This window comes from Schistocerca piceifrons, chromosome 6 (assembly GCF_021461385.2).
Source record: "Schistocerca piceifrons isolate TAMUIC-IGC-003096 chromosome 6, iqSchPice1.1, whole genome shotgun sequence".
NCBI classification, from domain to species: domain Eukaryota; kingdom Metazoa; phylum Arthropoda; class Insecta; order Orthoptera; family Acrididae; genus Schistocerca; species Schistocerca piceifrons.
Genome location: NC_060143.1, coordinates 409315213 through 409323329, shown reverse-complemented (window position 1 = coordinate 409323329; position 8117 = coordinate 409315213).

Here is an 8117-nt window from a genome sequence, read left to right as displayed (position 1 = left end):
CAAAACAAGTTTGACTAAAGTCATCCCGGCGAGATTCGAGTCCTCCCTCGGGCATGGGTGTGTGTGTTTGTCCTTAGGATAATTTAAGTTGAGTAGTGTGTAAGCTTAGAGACTGATGTCCTTAGCTGTTAAGTCCCATAAGATTTCACACACATTTGAACATTTGAAGGGTAAAGTCATGCAAGTAGTAGAAATACCCGAGCAGATAAAACAGAAGTTGAGCAAGCCAGACCACGTTAAGGATAAGCATAGGACACAATTGTCTATCCTATTAAGCAAGTATATGATAGTGTTTGAGGAACAACCCGGTATCATTAAGGGTTATCCATGTCATCTGAACGTCAAGCCACACAGAACATACTGCCATAGTTTCTATCCCGTTCCCTGGAAACAACGCAATGCAGTGGACCAAGAAATACAGAGAATGTTAGATTGGAATCTAATTGAACCTTCAAACAGTCCATACTGCAGTCTGCTTCTTGTTATGCCGAAACCAGGTGGAAAGGTACGTCTTGTACTCAATGCTCGTGTAATTAACACCATTATTGTACCAGTATGTATTCACCCATAAAATATAGATGAGTTGATCCAAAAGTTCAATGGAGTGAAGTATTTTACAACAATCGATTTGCGTGCTTCATACTGGTAGGTCAAGTTAGATGAAGAGTAGAGAAAGTATACTGCACTTGTATATGCCGGAAGAAGTTATCATTTCTAGGTTCTTCTGTTTGGTTTGAATAACAGTGCAGAAGTATTCATATCCGCATTGGATGCAGCATTAGGACCTGAACTAAGGAGTCAACTAATATTGTTTGTGGATGACATCTTGATAGCTACAATTACCTGGGAAGAACATGTGAATCTACTGACACGAGTATTAGAGGGATTTTCTAATGTGGGAATAACAGCTAATCTCCAAAAGTCACATTTCTGCCTGGAGAAAATAAAATTCTTAGGACCTTTAATAAATTCAAGAGGCATCTAACTGGATGAAAATAAAATATGTGCGATAAAAAAATTTTCCTGTTCCTAGCACCAAAAGGCAGTTAAAAAGAATTTTTAGGTCCTCCAACGTTTCTTCGTAGGTTCATAGAGGATCAATCAATGAATTCTGTGCCATTACTAAATTTATTAAGGAAGAAAGTGCATTGGCATTGGACTGAGGAATGTCAACGAGTATTTCAAGCAATCAAGCAAACATTGTCTAATACAAAGATTCTCTTTCATCCTGATATGTCCTTGGAATTTGGATTAATAAGAGATACTTCACCTGTTGGTTTGGCCATTTGTTTGTTCCAAATTCGAAAAATAGATGGAAAGCACACCTTTTGCCCAATAGCTTTCGCTTTTAGGACACTGTCAAGTTGCGAGAGATCGTATACTATCACAGAACAAGAGTCTCTTGCAGTAGTGTGGGCATTCAAAAAGTTTAATTATTATTTATATGGAGCAAGAACCACGGTGTATTGTGACCATCAAGCTCTTAGCTTTTTACAATCTTGTAAGCTATTACATGCAAAATTAGGAAGATGGACGGTCGCTCTTTAAGATTCCCAATTTCGTATTGTGTACATTCAAGGGAAGGAGAATATAATAGCAGATGAGTTATCTCATCTTCCAGAAGGATTAGAAGAAGGCATCATCTCAGATGAAAATGAAGATGAATTTCCAATATTATTGGTGAGAGATCAAGTAAACCAAAGATTTCTTTAGAGTTATATGGTGACATGACGAGGCTCCAACAAAGTGATTCAAGATGGATGAAGATTCGACAGAAATTAGAAGATTCACAAGAAAATAAAATAAAGGCACTGTTCCATCGTTGGAGTAATATGAGTCAGAACTGGTGTGTATGTATACACTTTGGTGTTGCAAAATGTACGAACAAACTGAGAATGTACTGTTACTTCCCAGATTTACTGAGAAAATGTGTAATATATCAGAAAACAAAAGCAAATAACAGAGGCAGTAAAGGTCTGCCAGAAAAGCCACTAGCTATTTTATCAGTGGATATATGTGGACCATTACCGAGGGCTAGAGGAGGTTGTAAATACATTGTACCTTTCTTGGACACATTTACAAAATATGTCAAATTTTATCCAATGAAAACTGCTACAGTTGCGCTAATTCTGAACCGTTCATCCGATGACTACAATCCGCGAGTTGGAGAGCCGAACGCAGTGTTATCTGACAATGCTACAAATTTCACTGGATATAGGTGGAGGCATTCATTAGCTCAAGCCAACATCACACAAATATTAACATCCAAGTATAACCCGGGCGCGAACCTGATCGAGAGAACTTTTCGCGAATTAAATATAGTTATGCCAACATATTGCCATTCGAAGCAGACAAGATGGATAGAATATCTCGATACATTTGCAGAAATCATGAACGATTTGCCTCACATGACCACAGACTTTACACCTGCTGAAATAATGTTCGAGAAAAGAGAAAGAAATGAATTGATAGGTAAGATTCCAAAGATATCAAAAGGAGAAACCCAATGGTAAGATGAGGTAACACCAACTTTAATAAATCTGACCGAAAGTGCTAGAAACAGGAAGGTAGATTTTGACAAAAGAATATTACGCACACAATCCTTTGGTGGCGAAAGAGTATTGTTGCGTACAGATCCTCATGCGTCGCTGCTAAACAAAACAAATAAAAAATGGCAATTGATGTATGAAGGACCATTTGAAGTGATTAGAATACCAAATCCAGGAGCATATGTCTTAGGACATCCTGAGACCAGAAATATAAAGGGATTATATCCTCATCACGATTTAAAAAGTTTCATTCCTGAAGGAATGAAGAAATAGAAGAAAAGGAAGATATTTTTTCTAATAGTAATATAAGTAATTTTTTCATAATTTCAGATAAGATTGTGATCGGTCGACAGAGATCCGTAAGAGATGAATTATAATCATTACGTAAATATATATGTTTTCTTTCGACAATGTGATTTTGTATATTCTTAAGGAAAAGTAATTATGATGGTTTCTTTTTTTTTAAATTTCAGTAAAAAATATAGTTGTAATGGATATCTGTTACAGTTTTCAGGTAATTGTTAGAAATAAGTACATGGGAATATTCATGTTAAAGGCATAGGAATATATATATTCAAAGCAACGACACAGCAATATAGCTGATTAATTATTTTAAAGAATAAAGTCAATTTTCTGGGTGGAGTTTCATGAAATTTTATTGAGAAAGATTACAAACGAAAGTATTTGAAAGGACAGTGCTGGTCCAGATTGAGAGGGATGTGTGATCGTTGTGGGGTGTTTAGTATTAAATTGTAATTATTTGAAGTATGATAAATGATGAAGGGAAACGACTGGGCTGAATTTGTGTAGATTCGGGGGAAGTAGATAAATTCGTATTTATATTGTGTAAAGGTTAAAACTAATTTCGCAGCCTGATAGAAGTAGAAGTAGTGATGGATTCCGCGAATAGCAACAAACTTCACGTGAAGTGTTGTGTGTTTCCAGGTAAAAAGTAAATTACGAACACGTGCTGGTGCAGTGTCATAAAAAGAAACTAGTAATAACAGACAAGAGTGGTTATCTGTGTGCTAATAAGCAAGGGTATACTCATGTGCGTCATATTCGAAAACGATTTTGTGCTTCATTGAAGAAAAAGGTGAATTCACCAAAGAGAATTATCACTAGAGTTTACCAAGGACAACGAGTGTGGACATGGTACTCTGGTATTAATAAACAAATATATAAATAAGAAAAGAATCGATAATTGTGGTGAAAGATTACCCGAATATAGAGTAACAAAATGTATATTACTTCTTCCGAATCACTAAATTCAGACCAATAACTTGAGAATGAAGAGTACATGTGCTAACCCGATCTCTCACAGCGCTTTCCCATCACTAATGATTAGCATTGATACTTGTTCCGGAGTTTGTTACATGTTCACACATCACTGCCCTGTTAATGACTCCATGATGGTATGATACAGCCGTTCTCCTGCCTGAGGATTAGTCCTGTCCCTGACCAACCCTATCATCCCACACACACCAACAAGAGGGTCATTCTCCGTCTTTACGCAAACCTGTCCTGCAGCTTCCATCAGACATCGTGCTGACGTCGCTATCAAGACATCTTCACATTTACCCGACCAATGCAAGAACACCCTATATAAAGACAATGTCAGATATGTTATTTAAACTTTTAATTAATTTTTGTAAATTACTGGGTGGAACATAAGGTTAAATTAGCCTTGTTCCAAGTTTACACAAAGTTCAAAAGCGGCATAAGTTGTCAGCCGCCAGCATATTCCACTCAGTAATATTGTAGGAAACTTTGGGGCCAATTTTGTTACATTTTTGGCCCCGTATTGTCTTATAAAGAAAATCCACGCCTATAAAGGGGATTTGTAATGGTGAAAACCCTTGACTTACGTGCGGTGAATTATTAATACCGAGAGTAGTATAAGCTAAGGTTCTATGTAATGGACGCATCTCTCTGGAATAAGTAACCAAAGATGTATATAGGAGGACTCTGTGTGAAGCAATTAGAGCGATCGGACGTGCTTTATGTCGGAGAGATTTTGCTATTGTTCTGCTACGCTATTAAGCTCCATTGTGAATGTTTAGTTAGTCGATGTCACAATAAACAAATTCAGGAAAATAATACGCATTCAAAGTGTGTATTTATCAATTTATAAAACATTTGACAAACACTCTTCAGCTATCACGTGACGCAGATCGATCGGAGGTGCAGTGTGGAATGATACTGCGAGCCTGCATCTTTTCACGGTCAATATTCTTCGAGAGAATATCTCAGAAGCAATATACTTTTCGTTGATAAAAAACTTAGGCACATCAATCCATACGCATTATACAACATAGCCCCTAGTTGTGCCGAACGATCTACGTAGTGTAGCAAAAATTTTAGAGATTTCAGGTGGAGCAGTTTCGATGAGGAGTATCAGCTAGATCGATGCTGCGGGACACATTTCTAGTGCTCCTGTGGTATTTAAAACCAAAGACTTACATTCTTTAGCCTTTAAAAGACTGAAGCGACAACCTAAATAAACCATTGGAAATCACACCTAAAAATACCAAAAATAAATAGGAAGCAGAGATTTTTCTTAAACAAAATTTCTTAAATAAATAAATAAAATTAAAATATAATAAAAGCTGCTATTTAGAACTCCTAGTGGTGCTTGGCATGTTTCATGCTACCAAGCATTGTTTACAATGTACAGTCGTGCTCAAAACTATCCGAACGACCTGAAATTGCAGTCATGGACTGTGCGACTGATCCCGGCGGAGGTTCGAATCCTCCCTCGGGCATGGGTGTGTGTGTTTGTCCTTAAGATAATTTAGGTTAAGTAGTGTGTAAGCTTAGGGACTGATGACCTTCGCAGTTAAGTCCCATAAGATTTCACATACATTTGAACATTTTTTGAACCTGAAATGCATTTCGCCTGTTTCGCACGCAACCCGCATAACACAGCTGTCTAGCAGGTGCTCTAATCACTCCTCGGTACAGTCATTTGATTATTGAAAATAGTTCCAACAAGTCACCACTAGAAAACACTGCTCTGTATCGCAATAACTCAAGATGTAAAGTAATACCACGATACTGCAAATATCAGGGAACACCTTATCGCAGATAAGACTGTTCTTAAGACTTGTAACCTCACATTTATTACAATAAATGACATACCTGAAATGTTACCACTCTCATTATTACATCAGATAGGTAATGCACGTAGTAAGTTCGTCGTATTCATGATTTCCTCTTCAAAGTAACATGCTGTACTTATTATTTAACACAAAATGACATTAAATATTTAAGTTATTCACGAACAGCTAGTTGAGAATATGTATGAACTTGAAATGACACGATGAACCGTCTCGTTCTGCATATGGATTCAAACCCAGGTCATGCAGACTAAGCAAAGATTTCGTGACTGACGGAAACTAACAGTCATTTCTGACTAAGCATACAGAGAGTGATATACCTCGATTTTAGACAGTATCAGTTGGCAAAAATCAACTTTAAATTACATAACGTAAACATTTTTAACGGACGCGAATTCCTACCCAGCATCTGTTGTCCCTGTTAACGGACTACGAGAAATGTTAAATATTACTTCTTCACAAGAGACGTAATTGAAATGCCGTGAGGTAAAGTTTTGTGTTGGACAGGGATTCCTACCCAGAACCTAATCTGGTTGTTATCGAAGCACAATCAACTGTAACATATCGGATTTTCTCGGCAGCAGCTAGATGTTGTAACTGAAATGACGAGACGAAACATTAATTTTTTCCTTCCCAGGACTACAACCCGGCACCTATCGCTGTTATATTCTAGAGGAAACGAACATTAAACATGGGTTTGTAACATCAGTAGCAACATGTGAGCATGTTTGAACTAGAAATAATATGACAAAGAGTTCAGTGCTGACTGGGAACCGAACCCCACACATATCGATGTTGACTACACACAAAGACACGTCATCTACCGAATTTTTCTCCACCAGCAGCTCCGAATAACATCCTTGAACTTACAGTGATCTCTCAAATAGTTCTGTGTCTCACAGGGAGTCAAAAACGTCAGATATCGTTAGTGTTGACAACGAATGAAAATACATTAAAAATCAAAATTATTATCCACCAGCAGATAGATGTCCTCATGCTAGAGCTTGATAATACATAATGAAAACTTTAGTACCGGGCCAGGATTCGAACCCATTCACGCGCAGTATGTGGAGATGTTGAGAAATCTGCAGTTTTGAACAAACAACAAATTGTAGTCGAGCTGTATTGTCACGAAGGGATCAGATTCCACGTTAAGGACGGTCTGAGTTGCATTCTCAGTTCAGAACCAATTTTATCAACATACAGAAGCTCAAATAAAATATGGAATAAGCGTCCTGTGACCCTATATAGCGTTTGGTTCGTCACTAGAAATAAATAACTAGTATAAGAACGGTTACTGGTGATAGAGTTTCTACATGTTGCCACTCCTGACTTTATTGTGGTTCAACCTAACGTCTACTTGGTAGAGAAGGAATATCATGTTTAATGTATAATTCAGACCACAATGCCATTATACTTTCTTCACTTGGCGTAGCCAGAAGAGGATAGAATCTGTCTCTCCCTATCAAAAATCATCGGTAGAAGTTGAAATCAAACCCAGACCATAAGATAGGAACCTACCATCAATCCAACAGACCACCAACTCCTCTTCTCTGTGACCTATTGTTCTATCGTAACGCCGTTGAGCCACACTGGATGAGAATTCTGACACACAGGCTCCCTGTAACGGTTTGCAGCATGTTCAGTACATTCATTTACCTGGTTGACCGAATCGCCATGAACTAGATGCCTCGGCTACCCAGTGCATACATTCGACTCTGTTTTGTAATCACCGAAATAAAATCACGTAACTGCCACCCACACAGAACTGCCAACAGTATAGGATGTAGAAATTTAAATAGGAAGTGTTCCTTTCCACTTGAGCTTCTCTACTGCGCTATCTGTTTGTTGAAAACGTCGTGCAGTGCAAAAGAAAACCTGTAACTGTCTGTCTCTCAGAAGGCTAGATCCGGCCATATGCATTATCTCACAGCACTGTGCAATGTGGAAGTTCTGGAGGAATTGTTGGTTTCTGTAGCTGCTGCAGTTTTATGTCAGCTAGAAGCATAACGGTAAGCGTCGCGCGCCCTGTCGAAGATGTCGCGACTCCGAATACATCCGCTGCTGCAATTTTTTTAAAACGCAGTTCTGCTGTCTGCTGAAGTTATCAATCTAATGGAGCTTTGAACATAATTCTCTTCACTTCTCAACCCAAAATATTCGCATGTGGAAAAAGGGCTAAGTTCTACAACATTTTGTTCTTTTCAGGTTTAATGGACGGCCACGCAGCAGATGCATCTCAAAACTTTTATATTATGTATGGGGAGAGCGCATTGTGCCAAAATCCGTCAGAAAAGTACTTTCCACATTAGCTGTCGTGTGGTAGTGGCAATTTATTCTTCTTCAAACCTTGTTTGACAGCTTTAACTCGAACAATTTTTCTGCATGCATGTAATCAATAAACTGCATGTGCATTGTCAGACTGTTATAGATAACATCAGAGAATCGC